The sequence below is a fragment of the Suricata suricatta genome, chromosome 15 (genome assembly GCF_006229205.1).
Source record: "Suricata suricatta isolate VVHF042 chromosome 15, meerkat_22Aug2017_6uvM2_HiC, whole genome shotgun sequence".
NCBI classification, from domain to species: Eukaryota; Metazoa; Chordata; class Mammalia; order Carnivora; family Herpestidae; genus Suricata; species Suricata suricatta.
The window spans coordinates 6,887,933-6,912,368 of record NC_043714.1 but is presented as its reverse complement, the minus strand read 5'-3'; the positions used below and the strand labels follow the sequence as shown (position 1 = coordinate 6,912,368).

General features: G+C 40.5%; 1 protein-coding gene and 1 long non-coding RNA gene across 2 annotated transcripts in view; one reads left to right on the top strand and one right to left on the bottom strand.

Annotated features, from left to right (window-relative positions):
• Window positions 1-24,436, bottom strand: part of XKR4 (XK related 4) — a 411,991-nt gene that overhangs the window by 344,568 nt on the left and 42,987 nt on the right. The window lies entirely within an intron of this gene.
• Window positions 3,566-6,114, top strand: LOC115279341. Its single transcript, XR_003903377.1, has 2 exons — window positions 3,566-3,790; window positions 5,537-6,114. It is a non-coding gene; the product is annotated as an uncharacterized LOC115279341 (long non-coding RNA).

The window sequence follows — 24,436 nt, the reverse complement described above, 5'->3', positions numbered from 1 at the left end:
TTGCTGCTGTATCCACAATACTGGGTAGTGTTTGGCACATGATAGGTGCTTAAGATACATACATTTAAAAAAATTTTTTAGTGTTTATTTATTTTTGAAGGAGAGAGACAGCATGAGCAGGGGAGGGGCAGAGAGAGAGGGAGACACAGAATCCGAAGCAAGCTTCAGGCTCTGAGCTGTCAGCACAGAGCCCAACGCGGGACTTGGATCCAGAAGCCGTGAGATCGTGACCTAAGCCGAAGTCAGATGCTTAAATGACTGAACCACCCACGCACCCCAAGGTATATATTTTTTAATGAATAAATGAAATATTTATCTTTGAAGACTCAGGCTAGACACCTGTTTCTACACCAACCTGCCAGCCTCCTCATGCTCGATCATCATGACATTATTCAAAAATCTACAGATTCAGTGTCCCACTGCCCCTAAGTATTACCATAGAACTCTGCACCATGGCAATAGAAAAGAATATGCCTTCTGTGGCCAAATACAACAGAAACATTTGGATTAGTTCATTATTTGCTTCTAATATCACCTATATTGGGCCACAGTTTGGGCCCCACTAACACTATTACTTCCTACCTTTCCCAATTCATTTGCTTGCTAGAGCTAGCCAAATCTACATTTTGCTATGTGAATATGTTTTCCCTACTCTCCATCAACTTGGTTTAAAGTAATGCCCAAAGTCATTTCTGAATACAGCACACTTGACTCTGAGTAGGAAAGATATAAAAAGAGCTAAGGTAAAAAGTATCCAAACTCATTTTATTTGTACTTATGCAGTTACTTTCTCTCAGGGCATGTAAGCATGGACATCCTATTTTTCCACAAATTTCTTTGACTCTCAACTGCCATATTTTATGTGCTTTCAGGTGAAGAGATGAAGATTTAGATCATTTTGATTTTGAAACACCTCTTCCCTGACATTAATTAGGACACCAAAATTAATCGTAGGCATTTAGAATTTACTGTTTTCTAGATTATTTTCAGTTTCTTTCTTTCTTTCTTTCTTTCTTTCTTTCTTTCTTTCTTTCTTTCTTTCTTCCTTTCTTTCTTTCTTTCTTTTTCTTTCTTTCTTTCTTTCTTTTTCTTTTTTCTTTCTTTCCCTTCCTTCTCTCTTTCTTGACATATTTCATGATATTTGCAAGTTTAGTACTGCCAAAATTTTATATGAACTATTCAGGCAAAAATATCTTATTTGCTGGTACTGATGATTAATGTTTTAGAACATTGGGAAAATTAAAAATATATAATTGTCATGAATACTAATGGTGCATAATATGTATGAAGGTCATTACATGGTCAAGGAAAGATCTTAAAATAGCTGGCATTTTGATTAGGCCTGATTCCTTTTTTGTCTTCCTGTATATGGGTTCATTAATACACCTCTAACATGTCATTAGTCTCACATTGAAAGGTTCTTACAAATCAGCACTTTAATTTCAAATAAAGACCAGTTAAGCAACTTTGTCTCTTCGTCCAAAAAGGAACCATTGGGGAACACAAGCATGTTGAATTTTCATTGTCTCACCTTCTATGGGAGCTGACCGTCTTCCTCCCAAGGGCCATCCTACTTCCTCTGCACTGCTAGGCCATAATTTCACAGATTTTGCCTTTTGACAGGAAATGAACACCTTGCCTTTGTGGGAATTCAAAGGACTGATTCTGAACACCAGGCCTGAAGGATACTGGAGAGGTAGGGGTGAGTCAGGGAATCATCTCTGGGGAATTGGAAGGCAGACTACAGCACTTTTTGGTATGAAAAATGGCCCTTATTTTTTGGCCTGAGCATGAAGGAATATATATCAACTTATGTTAGGAGGATTTGGAATACAACACAAAGTAACAAAAAATTGGTCATGCTGCTTATCCGTGGATCCAATTGGATTCAGTCTTACTCTCTCCCTCTCTCTCTCTCTGTAATCTCGTCAGGGTCAGGCCATCAAGGGGAGCTGGTCCTGGGAGGCTCTGTTTAGCCCATAGGCACTACCCTCAGGGCAAAAACAATTCCTACACACTTTCTGAGAACTACTATGTTCAGGGCATTGTGCTAGCAGGGCTGGAAAATATCCATATAAGAAGTTTCAACTTCTGTCCTCGAGGTACTTATTGCTTCAGAGGGCCCACCAAGGAAATGTGCATAGTAGCTGGTCGGAAGGTGATCTCTGAACATAAGGACATTGTCTCTATTCCCGGGGCATTCCCCCCACCAAGCAGCAATGGCTGCCCACCAGGAAAGTGGAAGAAGGTCAGGGGAAGAGAGATGGAGGAAGCAAGGTAGGTCCCAATGTCTGTGGAGGGCAGGATGGTGCTGAGGGGTGGGGGCACCAGGAGACAATGCCTGTGTGGCTGTTCTATCCTCAGGGTGAATTCCTGTGGGGCTGGACTAAGCTGTGTCTTGGATAGAAGAGTGGATGGAGGGCTCAGTGTGGATCACAGAAAGCATGAAGGAGCCTCCTGATGCAGTTGTGTGCATGTGAGATGTGTGCATGCAAATACCCACGCTCACCTGTGAATACTCTAGCAGGTGTCAGTGTCTGGGCACTTCTTAGTCGGCTTTCTCATTCTATTTTAAAGAGCATTTAGGGGCACCAGGGTGGCTCAGGCGGCTAAGCATCTGACTTCCTCAGTCATGATCTCATGGTTGGTGAGTTCGAGCCCTGTGTCGGGCTCTGTGCTAACAGCTCAGAGCCTGGAGCTGCTTCGGATACTGTGTCTCCCCCTCTCTCTGTCCCTCCCCTGCTCACACACACACTCACTCTCTCTTTCTCTCTCTCAAAAAAATAAATAAAATAAATAAACATTAGGGGCGCCCAGGTGGCTCAGTCGGTTAAGCAGCCAACTTCAGTTCAGGTCATGATCTTGCAGTTTGTGAATTCGAGCCCCAAGTTGGGCTCTGGCAACCCAGAGCCTGGAGCCTGCTTTGGATTCTGTGTATCTCTCTCTCTCTCTCTCTTCCCCTCCCCTGCTTATGCTCTGTTTCTATCTCTCAACAATAAATAAATGTTAATAATAATAAATCAATAAATAAATAAAGAGCACTTATAGAGTATTTGTAATTATAGTTGACCCTTGAACAACCCAGGGCTTTGGGGCACTGACCCTCTCCCCATGCAATAAAAAATCTGCATATTAACTTTTGACTCCCCCATATCTTACCTACTAATAGGCTACTGTTAACCAGATGCCTTATAAGTAACCAGAATAGTGATTAACACATATATTACGTGTTATAGACTCTATTCTTATAATGAAGCAGTAAAGTAGAGTAAAGAAAATGTTCTTAAGAAAATCATAAGGAAGAGAAAATACATTCACAATACTGTACTGTATTTATTGGGGGATAAAAACCCAACCTGTGTATAAGGGGACCCACACAGTTTAAATCCATGTGGTTCAAGGGTCAACTGTATGTATCATACTGCTCATTACTTAACATGGTTACCTGAACTACAGAATCAAGAGACACAGAATCCACGGGGATTCACAAAGAATAGTTAGAAGGTTACATTGAAGTGAAATTCTAATTGGAACCAGGCAGGTCATCTACAAAACCTGAGCTGCTTCTTTGGCCGTTGACTTGTTCCTTTGTTTCTGTATTTTCTCTCTTGGGACCATAAGGTCTTGACTGTATCTTCCTGAGGCCCCTACCTGAACACAACCTATTTTAATGGAAGAATCTAAAGGTCACTCACACTAAAATTACAAACGGCTAACAATTAGTAAAAGTCTTTTCTTCCAGGAATGAAGTTCAAAGAATTAAGCTTTAGGAGTTCTCGCAGCTACGTCGGTAAGTACGGGGGCGGGGGGGAGGCAGATTTATTTTCAGGAAGGAGTGTTCCCATATTGCTGAAATGACCACCGAGATGTTCTTGCCTAGTGACCAGTAAGGTTTGGACTACAAATGCATATGAATTCTAACCCTTTTGTACATTGTGAGATGAGTGAAAAACGTAAAGCATTATACAACACTATATATCTGTATAATCTTTATTTCACACTTGGGGTGATTACATTTTCTAAAGTGGGCCCATGTTAATACATATTACTGAATTTGGATATTCTGGAATTTAGTTCAGAATACCCATTTCAATAGACAGATATAATATAGTTTCATTAGGAGAAAAGCCTTCTAGTGTGGAATTTGGACATTTCTAACTGAATAAGTAGAATTTTAAAAGGGCACTAATGTTACATGGTAATGCCCACACTGTGCTCTTAAGACTCGAGTGAACGTGCTTTTTGTGCATCTAGCTTGCTTTCAGGTAGGGATTTTGGATAGCTGGTGGGAAGAACGATGCTTCTGGAATCAGACTTGGGTTTGAATCCTGACTTTAAAAGTGATGATCGTGGGACATCTGAGTGGCTCAGTCAGTTGAGCGTCTGACTCTGGATTTTGGCTCAGGTCATGATTCCAGGGTCCTGGAGTCCAGCCCTGATCTGGGTTCCACACTGAATGTGGAATCTCCCTCTGCCCCACTCCCCTACTCACATGCTCTCTCTATATATATAAAATAAAAGGATGAAATAAATAAAAAAATTTAGAAAGTGATGATCATAAGAGTAACGTCATTTATTCAGTCATTACTGTGTACCAAGCTTGGAGTAAAGCATTTAAATACATCGTCTTATTTACTCTTTATAACATTTGTATTAAGAAGATATTAATTATTATCTTCATTTTACAGAGGAAGTTGTGATTTTAAGAGCTTAAGAGGCACAGCTCCTTCAGCTACTAAGGTTTAGGTGTGAATAAGTGAACTCACTTACGTCAAAGTCACTTCCTCCTCCCATGCCTAGTGCTCAGCTTAGTGCAGGGCACTGTGCAGGCAAAGACAAGTAAGGCAGCGTGTGTATCCTTAATGACCTTCCAGCCTCGATGGGGACCTGGTCCTGCACTCCTGTGACCACAGTAGACTATGATACATGTCATGGGAGAATGAGAAACAAAGTATCCAAGACTCAGAGGAGAATTCTGGAACACTTCAAATTAGGGTTAGGGAGGGCTTCCTGGAAGAGGTATTGCTCAAGAGGACCTCCAAAGGACAAGTAGAAATGATATAGACATGGATAGCCAACGGGTAAGGAGAAGATCATGTGAAAAGATCTTTCTAGAGTCTTGAAAGCACCATCAGATCAAAGGTGTACGGTGGGTAGAAGAACAGAGGGGGAGACTGGAAGGGGAGCAGAGGCCAGATTATTGAAGAATTTATCTGAAAATGTTAAGATGCACAGCAGGGTTTTAAGGAGGCTGACAGGAACACACGGGCTTTTAAGATCCTGGATATTTAACTTTGCTAGTCTCCATTTTGTCACCTGTAAAATGGATAAGATTTAGCAGTGACGACATGGAGTGAATATGTACAAAGCGGTAGGTGACACCTATCCAGAGTAACTTGCTCACTGCCCAGGTGTTAACTCATCTGATCTGCACTCCATCCTGAAGGAAGGGACCTGCTCTTCAACCAAAGTTAGCCCACGGAGACAGGTGATGGGAGGGTCGAGCGTTGCTTACCTGCCCTTTTCTGCTTCTCAGGATGGTGGCTGTGAAGGGCCCATCATGGCCCGGCCCACAGAGGGTCCTCAGGGGCACCATGTCCCCTTCAGACCCTCAGGGAGAATCCGGGAGATAGAATATCTACCATGATGTGAAAAGAGAACTAACAAAATCCACCGGACTGAAAAACATCCTTCATCTATTTGAAGGCATTTAAGCCTATGACTTATATCCCCCGAAAGATGTCTACAAATGAAACAAATGTGTCTGTAAAGCAGAGAAAGGAGTGTCCAGTTTTATGATATCTGCAGCGTACATATGACTATAAAAAAGAGCGTTGCTGCTGCCGTGCACTCGTGAATTTTCCATCCGGCATGTGTGCCCAACCAACATGGAAGTATCAGTCATCACCAGTGCCAGGGGCTGGCAAGAATCCATGAAAGAGAATCGCCACTAAAGAAAAAGTATGGGACACAAGTCCTGCTTGAACCACGGAAGCCATCACACTGCTTGCTGGCTGCGGACATGTGTCCAGAACGCACCCTTGCCCTTTCATTCAGTCCCTCTTCACTGTTGAAATAATTCATCCAGTGGAATAGAGCATATGGCACCTTCAACTTTTTGTGTGGGGTCTTATTTTCAGAATTTTATTCATTTATTCAGAAACATTTAATGAATCCAATTCTATGAGAGATACTGTGGGTAAGTGCTAGAAATATAGAGCTGAAAATAACATGGCTCCTACCCTCAAGAAGTTCAGGTTAATGAAAAATATTAGGATGAACCACATGAAATTGCCCTTTGTGTGGGCAAATGCAGTCAAACACCGGGAATTTCATGTGGTTCAACCCAATATGATGCTAATGATGGTGATAATAATGAACAATGCCTGTTTACAGGAAATTTTAGAAATGCAGAGTGAGGCACAAAACTTCCAGAACGTTAGGGAAGGATCTGCCAGGAGCTGAGTTTTGCAAGATGAGCACACTCTGCACACTCATACCTTTGGACTGACTCTAGGCCTTGTCATTGCCAAGAGCTGCAGCCAGCAATCACCCTGAAATCTCAACCCCAAGAACCCCAGTAACTCGCCACCACCTCTTTTCCTCACAGTTCATCCCTGGAGAATTCCAACTCCGGCCTTACTGACACTTTTGATCCATTGATCCTGCCACCTCTTCACTGTCCCTTCCCCTTTCTGCCCTGTCTTTCCCAGTTCTATTGCGTGTCAACCAGTTCAGACTTTCCTTGCATTGCATACATATTGTTGCATTGTTCTCACTTGAAAAACACTGCATCCTGATGAAATCAAACTTTCCGGGACATCAGGTCTGCTCCCATAACTGGGGAGGAAAGATAACCACAAAGATGGTTTGTGGCTACATACTTACATGTTACATACATGACCAGACCCTTATTGGGTCTATTTTTTTTAATGTTTCATTTTATTTTTGATAGAGACAGAGCATGAGAGGGGGAGGGGCAGAGAGAGGAGGAGACACAGATCTGGAAGCAGGTTCCAGGCTCTGAGCTAGCTGTCAGCACACAGCCTGATGCAGGACTTGAACCCACGAATGTGAGATCTGACCTGAGCTGAAGTCGGAGGCTTAACTGACTGAGCCACCCAGGTGCCCCCTCTTATTGCTTCGAGACAATACTCTAGCTCCCTTGTGCACTCATTCTCTGCATTCCTAGATGGCAATCACAACTTCTCTTTTCCACTCAAATCCATAACACCTCCTTCTCATTCTTACTCTGATCCAATTATGTCATTTAAAGAAGTAGGCGGAGAGAAAACATGTCTCCTCACCTACCACTTACCACCTGAATCCATTGGCCATGCTACCCAGTCACTACCATAGATGACCTAGCCCTGCACACAGCTCAAGTCAACCCCCGATTTGCACCCTAGGTTCATCCCTTCTCCATCATCAATTTCCCCTCTTCTAGATTATTCTCATTGGCTGCCATTTCTCATGCCTTAAACAAACAGACAGAATCTTATTTTGCCTTCTTTTGATGCTCAATTTTGCATCAAAATTGTTTTGAAGAGTCACATATATCTAATTCATTCCTCTCCTCATCCCTTAGTCACAGGCTTTCCTCCTTCCTGAACTACTCATATCAAGGACAACATGACTTCTTCAATCGTTGCTCGAAAGATACATCCTCATAGTATTAAAACAGCATGCTCCCCAAAAACCTCCTAACCCCTCTCTTCACTTTCTAGCATGTATTTTACTTGTAGCATAAAATGTGTGTGCCTGTGTGTATATTCACATATACATAAATCCTTTATTTTGTTTCTGGTCTCTCGTCTTGGCCATTAGAATTTAAGCTCTAGGAGGACAGGGATCTTTGCTTTGTTCACTAACATTTCTCAGCATTTTGAAATCCATGGCATATAGTAGCCATTTAGTACATATTCATGGGTGGAAAGAGTTCTTCAAAAATTCTATATTTTCCTCATAGTCTTAATAAAATAAGCATGCTATTAAGAGTTAAAATTATGTTCTAAGCTGCTAAAACAGCAGCTAAAACAGCAACACATTCCATGTTGTCCTCTATAGAAGACACCGAATTTCTTTATTATTATTCTTTTTTAAAATAATCTTTTTCTTCTTTTAGAAGAGAGAGAGAGTACACAAACAGAGGAGAGGAGCACAAGGAGAGAGAGAATCTCAAGCAGGTTCCAGGCTCAGCACTGAGCCCAACATGGGGCTTGATCCCACGACCCTGGGATCATGATCTGAGCTGAAATCAAGAGTCAGGTACTCAACTGACTGAGCCATCAAGGTGCCCCTTATCATTATTCTTTCAATCTTAAGAAAAAAAGAGTCCTTTGATGCAAGAAACTTCACTAACCAAGTTATGTTCTTGTATTATTCCATAACTAAGAAAACTCCATGCCTTATTTATAGGCAAACATTCCAAAGAAGTCAGAACTATGTAAGCCTTGTCCAGAAAATTAATTATAAGGGTTAATTTAAACCTACAGAGCTATGGGATCTAATTACTATAGGTTCTGTTTCCTAATGGTAAGCAAAGGTGAACACCAATCTTTTACACAAATAGTTATATAAGTTATAATAATGCCATAAAATTACATCATGAGGAGGCATCACAAATATTTACTAAAGAGCTTATAACATTGGGGAGATCGTGTTTAGTTTGCTAAATGAAGAATAAGAGAACACGAAGTTCTATGTACAGTGGGATCCAAATCCTCCAATAAATGAAAAAAACAAGTTGGCTTTAGGCAGTACAACGGTGGATGATTTTTAAACTTCATTTTTACTTTATTTTTAAATTTGCTCACAACAAGTGTAGAGGAGATTGAAATAGAAGAGATACACTTACACTTCCCTATATTTGGTTTGACTTTTATGCCATTTAAAAGCAATTAACAATTTCCCATCTACTCATGCATGCACCAGATAAGCATTTTCAGCAGTCCCTTACATAAGCACTTACAAAAAGGATAAACTGAAGGGTCATTCTGGGACTGGAGTGCTCTCAGGCTAAGAAATATTTACAGAAAACCTCAGGTCATATTAGGCCAGGTTTGTCTACACCCTCTGATATGTGAAAGCTTCCTCTTCCCCTGCCTGCTCTACACAAAACTCTATTGAAAGGATGATCTTGGCTCCTCCATGAAAGAAAGGGAAAGAATGGCTCTTCAGTAGACTTGAAGCACTCAAAGCAGATCCTCTCGCCCAGCCTCACAGATTATGTTTTCCTCTTTAATACTCTTAGCTCACTGGTACCAGCAGCCCCGAGTGTGACCCTGGATTTGGTTCACTGTTATCCATGTGTACAAGGACAGCGATGCCCAGTTATGGTGACATAGCTCCAACTTTGGCCCTTATATATGATCTTTGCCTTGGGAACCCCAACACAGTCCCCTCCCTTGTTAGACTGATGAGTATGGTCCACCTAGCTGAGACCTTGGCATGGCACTAGGTGTGGGATCAAACGCAAAAGCCAGTAGACATCTTGGTGACCAATAGGAAAAAGGAAAACAGGAAGGGCACTAACTCTGGGTTGGTAAACCCAAATCCCCCACCAGAGCTGCCTGACATATCCAAATGTCAGATGAACAAAAGCAAGACGTGTTAAGAATTTCCCAATTACCTTTCCCTTTTGTCTGGATCATACTGGTTTTCTATATTATTCCAACTTCACCATGACTGCATAAGTTGGATGTGTAAGCTTCCTACTACTTCTGTTTTTAAACCTATTAATAAATATCTTTATAAATTATGTAGGATGTGAATCAATGTTTGCTTGACAGATTAAAGCTCAAGTCAATAAAGTTCATGACTTGCCCAAAGTCACAAAGTGTAAATGGAGGTTTGCTCTAGAATTCCATAGGATGACTGGACCACGCTGTAGGAGGTATGAGAATAGACACTAATACCCAGAGTAGGGCTGGTATAGGTGATCAGTGATGGCATGTTCAATATGAATGTGGTGGTAATGGCATCAATTCTGACCAGACAAGAAGGCAGAGTGGGAAAGGTTCTACAGGGTATATACAGCAGGAAAGGTAATGTGGGGGCCTGGTGAGTCAGCATAAATCTGGAGATTAGCAGTAGAAAGAAGCCAGTACAGCATCAAATGGAATTGGATAGTTTGAGAGTAAGAATCAAGTTGTATTTGATGGATGAGGTGATAAGTTACCTTAATTCTATTCATCTTTATTTCCCAGCAAATCGGGCAGAATGTGTACTTTGAGTGGTGTGTGCATGAAGGCTTATGAAGAAAGCCCACTGCATAAAAGACCAAAAGTGGGGAAAGAGTCTAGGAAACGAATCTTGCACCATATTCTAACTCATATTCCATTCTCGCAAGTTCAGGTTGAGCCAGCAAGAAACCTAAAACCTTCCAGTCCAAGAACAGTAAGCAAGCCAAAAGGTCACTTGGCTAAGTGGTAGAGAGATGATTTAATTTTTCAGTTGCCCTCACAGTGAGTATGAGTTAAGATGCCAGGACAATGAATTATCTGCAAGAGCAGCATGCACTTTAAGACACAATGAAAAATGATTATATATATTCACTGAGCACCAATTTAGAAGATGATGTGATGCTCCACTGTGAAAATCTGCTCAGTATGTTATGGTCTGATACTACATTTAGAACTCTGGGTAGATATTCTGTTCAGCTCTATTGCTAGCTGCTTCTTCAAGACCGGTTTACCAGGGAGGTTTACAGAGACATGCCATTAGTGTAGCCCTGAGCACCTTGATGTGGGGCCTCTGGTAGAGGGGCCACATCCTGGTCTATGGCACATGCAACAAGATTTGGACTCTCTGAACACTTCTAGTGTGCAGTCCATTTCCTGTCTCTCCATTCTTTTTAAGGATTTTCAAACTTTCATTGAATTTTAAACCTATATCATTTAAAAAAATTAAACATTATTAAGAGATTTACATTGGGGAAAAAGGTAACATATGCTCTATTCTTTTTCAGCTTGGATGCCTAATTCTACATCCCAGAGACAAATACTTTCAATGCTTTTAGGTATTTCTTCAGACATTTATCTCCAATCTCTTTATCTTTCTATTTGTCACTGATGAATTTTAGACACGATTACAGAATTAACTACCCATGAAGGGAAAGATTTAACCCTTCTATCGTGCCCTACATCTGTCTCCCCTTAACATGTCACTTTGTGATAATCTAAGCACTGTTTGCTGTTCAGTGAACTTTTTAAAATTTTTGATGTGGAGCTCAAACCCATGAAACATGGAATCATGACCTGAGCCGAAGTCAGATGCTTAACCAACTGAGCCACCCAGGTGCCCCATGCTGCTATATCCTTACAAATATTTATCCAATGATTTGAATTTAAATGTGTCCTTTTATATATCTATTGCTAAATTCTTCCTAAGCATTCCAACATATTTGCCAAAGTCTAGCAAAATAGTTTTCCAAATGCACAAAAACAACCAAAGATCCCCTCCCACAATCCCACTTCTCAGCTCCAGTCAAGACTGGCTGTTCCTGGGGGCCACTTGCTTATGTCCAATGCCTAGATTCTTGTATCTCAGGTCTTACTCATTAATGTCTTTATGTTACTCTTACACTTGATGAATAAACGGTTGAATGTAGAATTTTATGTGGTAAATCATACTTAGAATCATGTATATCTACACTGTTCCCTAATATCTAATGTTGGCTTGAAAGTTGAATGATCTTCCCCGTGGGTGATCCCATTTTTTAACACTTTTAAGATTTACACGTTGTCCCTATTATTCTGTTTCACAGTGGTTAGCATGGGTATATGTGTATCTTCTTTTTAATTAGATTAGGTGTTTGATAGTCTTTTAACTTCAAAGTTTATATTATTCTTTACAATTTTATCTGTTATTTCCTATAATATCTTCACTTAAGTTTTCATCTGTTCCTTTTATTTTGAACCTTCAGTTGGTTATGTTAAACTGTTTGGAGCAATCATTTAAGATTTTTATCTCTTCCCTCTTAAGGCCTTTACTTTCTATGGGATTTGTTGACTTCTTCCAAACCCTCAACATGTTTTAATTCTCACCTTATTTTAAATGTCTAAGGGCTCTTTATTGTTCTCTGATGTTCCTCTCATTACCTTTTTATTTTATATTCTATGAGATATCTTGTCTTTAAATACATATATTCTTATTTAAAAATGTTTTCTTCTGATCCTATATTACATTTCCTCTAAGAACTCTTTTAAACAAATGCTGGTGGGAATGCAATTGGTATTGCTCCTGTGGGAAAGAATATGGAAGTAGCTCAAAAAGTTAAAAATAGAACTAGCAGCAATAGATGAAGCAAATTCCAAAGAAAATGAAACCACTAACCTCAAAAGATACCTGCACTTCCGTGTTCACTGCAGCACTACTTGTAACAACCAAGACATGGAAACAAACTAATGCCCATCAATGGGTGAACGGATAAAGAAAATGTGGCATCTATATGCACATACATACATACGATGGAGTCTTAGCCATAAAAATGAAGGAAATCTTGCTATTTGCAATAACATGTCCTGGAAGACATTAGACTATGTGAAATAAGTCAGAGACAGAAAAAAAGTCACATGTACAAGCGGAACTTAAAAAAGAGAAAGAAGGAAGGAAGAGAGAGAGAGACTAAAGAAAAATAATGAAAAGAAAAACAAAACTCCTAGAGAAATACCTGATTTGTGGTTACCAGAAGTGTGGGATAGGGGTGGGGAAATGTGGTGGTGGTAAAAAGGCACAAGCTTCTAGTTAAAAATAAATAAGTACTAGGATGTGATGTATGACATGATGACTACAGTTAATACTGTATATGCCACATTTGAAGGTTGCTAAGAGAATAATTCCTAAATGTTCTCACCACAAAAAAAAAAAAAAACCCTTCTTGAAAACTATATGAGGTGAAGGCTGTTAACTGAACTGACTGTGGTAATCATTCCACAGGGTATGTATGTCGCGTCGTTATGCATACACCTTGAACTTTCACCAGTGTGTATGTCAATTATGTATCTATAAAACTGAAACAGAAAATAATCCTTATTTTTAATTGTTTTGGTTCCAGTTTTTCACAATGGGAATGTTCTGCTGGGTTTTGTTACCTGTTCACAGTAAGAGCATTTGTGATATTGGGGCGCCTGCATGGTTCAGTCACTTTAAGCCTCCAACTTCAGCTTAGGTCATGATCTCATGGTTCGTGGGTTCAAGCCCCACATCGGGCTCTGTGCTGACAGCTCAGAGCCTGGAGCCTGCTTCAGATTCTGTGTCTCCCTCTCTTTCTCTACCCCTCCCCTGTTCGTGCTCTTTCTCTCACTCACTCTCTCTCTCTCAAAAATAAATTAACATTAAGGGAAAAAAAAAGAATTTGTGATTTTGGTTTCTCTGGGATTGTTCACTTTCTTCCGAGAAGAATTCTGAGGCATACAGAGCTGGCTGTAGGCTCTTGTGGAGCCCACTGGGGAGGGGTGGGGAGCCCACAGTCAGCGGGCACCACAATATTCCATCTCTGCTTTCATTCTTACACCTCAACTCTACTCTTCCTGGACCTGTTGACCCAAGTCAAGACTCTCTGGGATTGATTTCTCTAGAGAATCAATTTCTGGGGTGCAGACAAGGTAAGCAAGGGAACTCCTCTGTCTGTGGGGGGTTGAGAAAGGAGCTCAGGACACTTATGCGTTTAATCTGCCATGTGTAAACACAATTCTTGCCTAATCCTCACATTGTATGCTAGCAACGTTTTCTGACCGTGTGAATATAAATTTTCAAGGGCTCCCTCCCAGTCAATACCTACCCCCAAATCTCCATTTAACTGACCTATCTTCCTCCTCAGTAAATAAGCCACTTTTAATTAATTATAACTACTTTTACTAAAACATTTTAAGTGAGTTTAGGTTATTTGCAACTGTGAATAACCTAATGGTGGGAATGAGTTTCTTATCTCTATTAAAGTGCAGTGTCCTTATGAAGATGACTTTGGCTGCAGTATATCTCCAGGGGAAAGATTTTTGGAGGAGTTTGCCTAGTACCACGAATATGAAAAGGATGTTATGAGGTCTGTGGTCTAAAGCAAGTCAAAGGGAGCTGGTTAGCCATTTAATATCCAGTATTTTACACAGCTTGGTGGAATGTAATATCTGACATCACTGACGTTAAGCACATTTTTCTAAGAAATATTCAATATTTTTAAATATAAAAAGCTTCCCCAATACATAGAAATACCAACTTTTGTTGGGTTTTAAAATTGAAATCCATATGATAGATATCATACACAGAAAATATCACAACACAAAAATGACGTAGACCTTTGTCAAATAATTTTCTCAAAATTCCATTGGTGTAGAGACTCAAAAACCACAATTTGAATAGCCAGACTTAAAATAATGTTGTTAAAATATTTTAAGAATTACAATAAAAACATCTCTTGAAACCATTGTTAAATTAGTAACAGTGAAAATAGATTTACACGTTCAAAAGTATGTGGAGACCTGAACGGAAATGTTGATCATCTTCCCTGTGTATACAGCAAAAGGAACTCAATCTTCTTTCCTGTCATTAACAGCCCTAAATGCAATCAATGGGCCATATACTCTCAATAATCTGTGTCTAGGGCTGTAAGAAATGTCAATTGAAACTGTGTTGGAAGATCAAGGGCAATGAGTTTATCAATGTGTTTACCCTTCCTGGCAATATGCTCTCATCAAAAACATACTCTAAACCAACATACTCTGTCAATTTCCCAGTATCTCTGAAGTGTCTGTAGATCGAATATCTTCATGAAGTAACAAGGCCAGTTTTCTTTTTTCCAAGTGGATTTGCATAAACTCAAGATAGCACCAAACCCAACAGTGAGTGGCAGAGGAAATATTCAATCTGTCCACGCCCAGGACTTGATCTGCTTCCATGCTCAGAAGGGTAGCAGAACTGGGCCCTTCACAGTAGGGATTTGGAACTAAAACAATCCTTTCAAAGAGAGAGAAATTGGTATTAATTGGAGCATGGTGTCCTTGTCTTGCAACTCAGTGGAATGCTCTTAGGATTCACCATGTACAATAAAGTATGAAGAAATAAGTGATTTGGCCTGACCCACCTCTCAGGTGTTTTATTTTTATCATTAAAGTGGATACTCGTCTGTGAAGGTAGTTCTTCTCCTAGCAACAGCAGTGCTAATTTCCTCCTGGTCTTCTCTCTGGAAGGCTGGAGTGTTGGTACATGTGCTCTTTGAAGGTCCGCAGGTCATAGAATAGTCTTTGAATATTTCCTCCCATTAAGGGTCCAATGCTTTCGAAAATAACTGGGCCTTTCTCCCTTACATCTTCCCTTGGGGCAAAAACTGGCAGGTGATGGCACTGAAAATGTCCATTTTTCTATGTTTGTTCCAGTGAAAAAACTTTTCTGTAGCACACTTGGGCCAAAAATTACATATGAGCTGACCAAGCACAGATAGCCCACCTCATTCTAAAATTAGAAGACCCTTAACTGGAGGGTGTCACGCAAAGTGAAATAAGTCAGACAGAGAAGGACAGATACCATATGCTTTCACTCATATGTGGATCTTGAGAAACTTAACGGGAGACCATGGGGAAGGGGAAGGGGTAAAAAAAAAGAAAAAGTTACAAAGAAGGAGAGAAGCAAACCGTAAGAGACAAACTGAGGGCTGATGGGGGTGGGGGAGAGGGGAAAGTGGGCGACGGGCATTGTGGAGGGCACTTGTTGGGATGAGCACCAGGTGTTGTATGGAAACCAATCTGACAATAAAATATGTTAAAAATAATAAATAAATAAGTAAAACTCAGCTTGTATAAAGGTTGAAAAAAAAAAAAGAAGACCCTTGAAAGGCCAATTCGATGCTATAGCTTATGTATCCATTGAAGTCAACTCTAGTGTGAACTTTGAGTGTTGATCATTCCAAGCCAAGGAAGCAGACTAAGTTCAACCCAAGGTTGAGCCTGGACTCCCCAAAGGGTGCACCAAAAAAATCTTGGTCAAAAAACACCCCCTGGAATAGAAGCCATTGCCTATAGTTCTTCTAGTTTTCCAAAGCCTTGGGTTGATACTTAAAAAGGGCATGTAGCATAGTTCAGGTTAGGCCCTCCAGGTACACTGCATCCTCACACTACAGAGGTGACTGAGCCCTGTAACCTGAAGTGACTTGCCCAGTGTCGAATGTAGTTAAGGGATGAACTGGAATTGGACCTCAGTGTTCCCTGACTGATCTCTTCCAGCTCTCTGATAACTATCACTTCTCATTTGGACCCAATCCCCGAATGGACTGAACTTACAGCAAACTCAGTCAGTTGACTCCCCCTCCACTCCGGCATCAATGATCTAGGTGTGTCCAACTTTACAACTCATCAATAGCAAGAACTATTTTCACTCTCTGTTTGGAAGAGGACCAGGGCTAGGTTTAGTATATAATTTAAGTCACATGAAAATTGGAGAGATTCAATTAAGCAATGCTCTACACTTTCAAAGTATTAAGGATTTAGGAATCTAAGTGACTGACCATTCATGTATCATTCCTTGAAGACAAAATAGGATTTTGAAAGCCTGTGTAAATTTTCTTAATTTTTGCCTCATTAAATGTTCTGAACAAAACCTACCATTTTTCTGTGAGAAGGGATAAATTGTACATAACAGAGATATTATTGGATTTCAAATAAGGCCTTAAAACCTCTGCAGTGTCTTCTAAAAGTACCTAATATCCATTACCTAGCTCAAAACAGAGTATGAAGATGTAAAAGACAAGAAAACTATCAGACCTACCACCTCATTAACCTCTGGTGAATCGGCGATCTAGGACCCTCTTTTATAAAAATAAGTTGATTAACTTATTCTGTTAATATTCCCTTTTCTTGGGAAGTTTTCTGGCTAAGGTTAATTCAAAACTACTTTTTTCCCCCACTGTAAGGGTGGGAATTATTTTTTCTACTGTAAGGATGGGAATTATTGAAGTAGGCTTTGCTGCTATTAGAAGACATGTAAGATAAGATGAGCAATTTGCCATCATTCCAGGAGTCTTAAAATCCTTCATATTTTGACCCAGCAATTATACTTCTGGGAATTTAAAGAAATAAAGATGTACACAGAGAATTACTCACAAGACTCTTCATTGTATTTTGACAATAGAAATAGTTGAGACATTAGGGAAACGGTTAAATAAATTATGACAAAGGCATTCACTGAACATTAATAAGGCATTAAAATCATGTTTTTGAGAGCCATCTAATGATATGAGGAAATGCTCATAATGAAATGTTAGGAAAAAACAGGGATATAAAAACCATTTACATCTTGGTTCCAATGCTACCCATGGATCGATCGCGCTCTGTCTTTGCAGTTCAACAAAAATATTGATAGTGAGCGGAAGGCATAAAGTGATTTAAATTTTCTTTTTTATCCCTTTCTAAGTTTTTACAGGAAGTGCATATTATTTTTACACTTACGAAAAGCAACATCTAAATGAGAATTTGTTGAGTGTACCCTCCATGGTAATTACCTATATTTTTTATCAGGTAGTGATATCTATACTTAGAAAAGAGCATAACGCCTGAATTCTTATGTGTGGCATTCACTGATCATTTTGTGGTCATGTCATGTACTAGAAGACAAGGAGAGACACCGGTTTGCAGTGCAATGGACAGCGTGTCTTCTGCAGATGAAGTGGGTGATAGAAATTCACCTTGCATCCCTGTTGCTCCTCCCTCATTCTCTGCTTCTGCTCTCACTGTCAGATCTGGTATTAGGTTGGATAAGTTTTTAAGGTCAGACATTGTCTTTTCAAAGGACTTGTGAATTTTATTCTGCAAACAAGAAATGTAGGTATAAATTTGAGATCTGGTAAGATAGTGCCTGTTTTTGTTTGTTGACAGTTAATATGCTGCTGTGTGAGATGAGCTGTCAATAGGTCATGTGAGCTGGGTTTGAGTACATTACTACCTATAGCTTGAGAGATGATGAGCAAAAAATAAATAAACCAACCGATAAACAAATAAATGACATCCTTGCAAAGACAAAAAGGACTAAGATGTTACTATTATTAAACTTCCTTTAAATACTGAAGGCACATCAGTAATTACTAAATTAAACACTTTTATTTTCAACCAGGTATAACTTGGCACAGCATCTGTTCCTTAAAGAGCTGAAATGCAACGGAGAAGGGAATATTAGCCATCTCACTTGCTGACACACACCTAGACAAACACATTCATCCCTTCCCCATTCAGCCAGCCTCTCCTTCACTCTCCTGAGCAATGCTTTTTGGCATCAGACCCCAGAGATCTTTAAGAAAAAGACACCATTCTCTTCTCATGGATCCCACAGTCTATAGGAGTATAAAAACACTGAGATGTGTGATCAATATTATATGAGAGATAATTACAATGGGCTGTACAAGTCCAAAAGAAAAAAAAATTTCATGGTCTGGTAACATCTAAACTGGGATTTCCAAGACAAAATGTTTTCGGAGAAGGAAGTACCTGAGCAGGACAAGAGAAGAGGGAGAGAGTGCAGAGAGCATGTCAAGGGCAGGGTTAGGTGGGGTGAAGACACATGACCCACTGCTGAACTGTGGCCATCAGGGTAGGATGTGGGTACAGGGGCACGGGTAGAGGTAGTGTGAGTTGGCCTGAGAAATGGGGGAGTTATGAAAGATCATACATGACTTGCTAAGTGTGAGTGATACCCTTGCTAAGATTGTTCCATAATTGTTGGATGCTAAAATTGTTTTATCTACATAGTCTGGAATAGCTAAATCTAACCCTCTATTAGCAACTTTCTCCCTCCTACTTCCTTCTTCAGCAACTCATACAGTATACGAAAACATACCAGCATCAGTCTGCAATAAATCTGCAGTGTTTAACTTATAAGTACAGATTTGAATATAAACTGAACCAAAACAAGAAGAGAAAGAAATGGCAGAAAAATACAGTTTCCGTTACAGTTACCCAGAGTGTTTGGGTACAGTCACAAAAAGCGTTTGATGACGAAACTATTGCTCTGATTAATTTCACGACTCCGTTACATAAACCAATGACAATTTCACCAAGCAACCCACGAAATGGTGCCTGTATCACCTTAGAGTTGCAAAGCACCATCAAGGCAAAGTTCAGTCAATCTGCATTTGACAGATGAAAAAGCTGAGGCTCTATGCTGACTCATCCAAGAATAATCCATGGCCAGCAGCAGAATGGCCGGTCTTGGACCTGAATCTCCAGGTTCACAATGCAGGGTCCTTTCTATTGCCACGGGGCACCGCTGGAAGGCAGGCAATTCCAAGATAAATAACAGGTCAATACAGTTTCCCATGTATGAGATTTTTACCAATAAACAGCCAACGTTCCCAGTAAGAGTTCTGATAGGCAAGCGTCCCCAGACCTAGCCCCACATGCAATGACTGGTGCTCATGGCTCGGGGTACAAGCAGCGCTTGCTTCTGCAGTGCATCACACAGAACCAGATCATGCAGGACTAACCAGCAGTTAGTTCTTTCCCGATCCTGCTCTGCCAGCTGCTGCTCAGCTATGGCCCCGGCCAAGCTCTAAATATTCCAAAGGGCAGACCTTGCAGCGTCTACTGAAATGCTCTTTCCAGTTGATGGCCATGATGAGAACGAGCACCCAGTTATCAAAAATGATCCCCATGTTGCCAAGAAGCTTTGAGGAACATGATGTTATGCCTAAATTTAAACTTCCAACCCCAAAGGCTCCCCACCACCCCATCCACACCTGCTTCTTCTCTTCCAGCCTCATTCTCCTACTTGTGTGTATGTCTGTTAACTTTTTCAGATGCATCCTTTCTGCGCACCTGCACCCAGCTCCCACCTCCTGGCATTTTCTCTGACTTCACAGGCTTTGGGGCAGCTCTCTCTGACAGTATTACAGCTCTTCCCCCCTTTCTAGCACCTGGACAAAGGAAGTTCAGTGGAAAAGAGAACTAGTTGACTGAGGTAAGTGAGAGAAACAATCAGATGGTTTGGTGAAAATTAGAATACGTGGATGGGGGCAAGCATGTAATAAAGAAGTCTCAGAAATTCGAATGACATATGCAGCCAGCAAACTCCGCCCACCTGAGACCCAGAGCAAGGTACACTGCCCATTATCCAAGTTGATCAACCACTGCTCCTAGAAAAAAACTAAGCAGAACTATGTCTTACAAGTCAATAAGAAAGTTCAAGTGTTTCCTGAGCAGTATTTTTGTAGTGCCATCTAATTAAGCCGTGCGAACATTTGTCTTATGTGTACATGTATCTTCGATATTACCTTCAATTTCCAAGAATTAAAGGGTTAATACCAGGAAAGCAAGTCATTAAAAAGGAAAGTCCATTCTCCATGAAGAACTCCTTCTGTGAGTCGAACAACTCTATGACCCAGCTTTGAGACGTAAATCACCAATTTTAATGTAGCCGCACATCATTTTAATTTGCCCTTAAGTTAATTGACCACTTCATGGGTCCAGCTTTGGGTCTTAATGGTGAAAGGAAATAAAGAAAAAAAATCTTTAATTGTTTCAAGGACAAGTAATACATTATAATCCTCTCAATAATTAAATTGGAGAAAATTGGACATGGTTTGGTAGGGGCTAGAGAGGCCAGAAGATAAGTATTTTATGTAATTTATATTATTTGATCTGATTCTTTAACAGTGACATAAAGGAGGGGTGCCTGGGGGCTCAGTCGGCTAAGTGTCTGACCCTTGATTTCTGTGAGATCAAGCCCCCTGTCGGGCTCTGCACTGTCAGCGCTTGGGATTCTCGTTCTCCCTCTCTCTTTGCCCCTCCCCCATTCTCTTTCTCTCTCAAAATAAATAAATAAACAATTTTTTAAAAATCACATTGACGTAAAAGAGAAAGCTCCACATTGCACTCTAAGTCTGGGCATGAGAGACCTGTCTGATAAAGGAGATGGGGATCCTCAGTTCCTGGTCAACCTAGGCTATGCTAATTCTTAAGAGAAGGAAGTCACATGCCTCTGTGTCAGATTTCCTTCTCGAATCCAAGCCTCTTAAAATTCATATAGCAGAACTCCCCCATGCAGACCATTCAGTGTTCATGCATTAGTGCTATAACATGAACCAGTGTGCTCCTAAAGTTGTCCACACTCCTGCCCCCTTTTTTAAAGCAGGTTAGAGAAATGAGAAATGAGATCCCACCACCAGAAGTTCCAGCCCCCGTCCCTTCCCTACAGGATGTCTACAGCCCTGTCCTCTAGAGTCACAGGCAGCTATGACTCTATGAAGTGCAAAAGCCTTGACTCAGAAATGTAGTGGCTTGGGGCACTGGGTGGCTCAGTTGGTTAAGTGTCCGACTCTGGCTCAAGTCATGATTCTCACGATTTGTGGGTTCAAGCCCTGCATAGGGCTCTGTGCTGACAGCTTGGAGCCTAGAGCCAGCTTCAGATTCTGTGTCTCCCTCTCTCTCTGCCCCTGCCCTGCTTGCTCTCTCTCTCTCTCTTTCTCTTTCTCTCTCTCTCTCAAAAATATATAAACATTAAAAAATAGTGGCTTTAGTTTTCTTGATTGAGGTCACTCCTTAGGTTATATTTTCCCCTTTGGGCACAATTTCATATTTATGACAGGAAACTTTTAAATACACAAAATACAACCAAAGTCTGACAGCCTGAAGGATGTGTGCTCTGCTTGTTGCCCATCATTGGGAACTGGTTGACCGCGATCCCAGGTTTCCAAGGTCTAGATGTCAGTGCTCCACCAAACACTACATTTCAAGACCAAGGCTCAGGTTAAATGGGAAAGGGGCAAGCGATCAATGCACCCCCCACCTCTTCTCAACAAAAGTCTCCTAGCAACGGGCAAAGCCCCTCCATTCTGAGTCACCGCATCCAGGACTTGAAGAAGCCAACGATTCTGTCCCTGGTGTATTGGAAATAATTTAGTTTGTCATTTAAGAGTTTGGCGAATCTGCAAAGTACCTATATTAGAATCTGGATCATGAGGTTCAGTATAAAATAGGATGTTCCTCATAATTAAAAGATGAAAGACAGTATTAGATCTCTTCTCTAATGGTCTCTAAAAATAGGAGAGAGATTCCTCCCTTTCAGTTCTCGGCTTGCTCCAGAAGCTGCTGTAGCTAACCACTCTGGGGTTTCCCCAATCTCTTACTTAGGATATGGCACTATTCGATAAGCCACTGTATTCAATTATTTTATGATTGGTAATTTTTCCAAATGAAGCTTCAAGTCTCTACTTAAATGAAAACAGATGTGAATTGAAGCCATTAAGATAGGAAATGAAGCAGATGCAATTGGCTTTCTTACATACCTGCTTCTCCCATTTACCGGGACAGTCGATGTCTGACTTGAAAAATTTCTCAAACCTACTTTAACGATAAGCATGAATATGTTTAATACTGTGACCTATCAAATTATATAGCCCTCGACTTTGATAAAATGCCCAACTTATTCTCAAAGATAGCATTTCATTGTATTGGATAACGCATAGCCTACGCTTCTGTGGTATGACTATCACTGAAACCCACCCTCTGCTGCTGTAGAAGGGAGTGTGGCGTGGACGTCCCCTCACCCAGAGGACAGCTGCATCAAAGGAACAGCGGAAGTGGTGGCTTGTTTCCCTTGCCAAGTGTCTGCTGTGCCTTCCATTCATGCTGCCCACATCCTATCGCTGCCTAAAGACTTCACCTTGAAAAATTAAAAAGCAAGGACCAGCATTGAAGATAGTTAGGGTTCCTGACCTGGATGGAAGAGCAAGAACTATATTAAGCGCTTTCTGAAAGACATAAAAAAGATGTATTTCTCTCCAGAACTATGCTGTCTAATACAAAAGCCACTAGTAGCTATTTATAGTTAATTAAAATTAAAAGTTGCATTTCTCAGTCACAATTGCCACCTTTGCCACATTTCAGGGGCTCAACAGCCACACGTTAGAAAGCACAGATGCAGGGGCACCTGTCTGACTCTTGATTTCGGCTCAAGTCATGATCTCAAGGTTTGTGGGTTCAAGCACCACATCAGGCTCTGCACTGTGTGTGGAGCCTGCTTGGAATTCTCTCCCTCCCTTTCTCTCTTCCCCTCCCTTGCTCTCTCTCTCCCTCTCACTCAAAATAAATAAATACTGAAGAAAAAAAAAAGCACAGATTCAGAACATTTCCATCACTGCAGAAAATTCTGCAATTGGGAAGTGCTACTCTGGAAAATACAATACCTTATAATAGAATGGTATATTGGAAACTCATTTGTACCTCATTGTAATTATTGCATGCTATTAAAGCCTGCTTCATTAACCTCTTGGAAACCAGCAGCTCCTACCTCTCATCCCCCAACTCCCTGTCTTCCTGGCAGTTGTCTGCTAAGCTCACAGCAATTGTTCAGAACTGTTTAGAAAGGAGCCCAGGGAAAATGTTGGCTTTTACTTGGGAATTGCAATCTTGTGGACTATTGTGGAGTCAGTAAGGAATGCATATCCCAGACCTCCTAGAACACTAGTAGTCAAGTCACTTTGTAGAACATAAAAGGCGTAACAAAAACCAGTGTAGCCTTAGATCACATTTCATGCTCTGAGCTGACTCGGTTACAATGTCATTTCATTGTTCACCTTTTCAAAGCCTGAGATTACTTCACAGCTTAGTCAACTCATAAAAATCAATCCAAGATAATATCTACATTGCCGACTAAGCCCAAAACAATTTTTCCCAAATCCAAATGAGTGATAATGTCTTTGTTGCACAAATAGATCTGCTGGCAATGGTAAGACTATTCAAATCACTTCATGAGACCACAGGAGTGAACTATCCAGTCAACATGTACTCATTCTGCATCGACTGCACACGAAGTTTAGGTGATGGAAACACATAAATAGATGGCCTTGTTCTTAGGGACTTCACCTGGGAAATGCACATCCAGGAGCATTTACATAATTAAATGAGTTTATTTCAAAATCCAAACTATTTAAATTTATTTCACGTTTTTATGTATGTATGTATGTATGTATTTATATTTTCTTCATGTTTATTTATTTTTGAGAGAGAGAAACAAGGTGTGAGAGGGAGCAAAAAGCAGAGAGAGAGAGAGAGAGGGAGACACAGAATCGGAAGCAGGCTCCAGGCTCTGAGCTGTCAGCATGGAGCTCGACACGGGGCTCAAACTCACAAACTGTGAGGTCATGACCTGAGCAGAAATCGAATGCTTACCCCACTGAGCCACCCAGGTGCCCCTATTTCACATTTTTAAAGAGCAGAGAAATGTCTTGAGTTAAAGTGTACATCCATCACCACTAACTGAATGGTTACTAAAATATTATGACCACTGTAAAGGGCTATAGATGCCACCTTACCTTTTATGTTATCAAACAGCTGTTAAATACTCTCTACATGCCCTCAAATAACTCCAAATATTCCTGGGGGGAGTGGATGCTACAACATGAATCTAAAACCTGAGAACAAATAATCTCGTTAGGAAAATTAAATTTAAAAAATTGTTT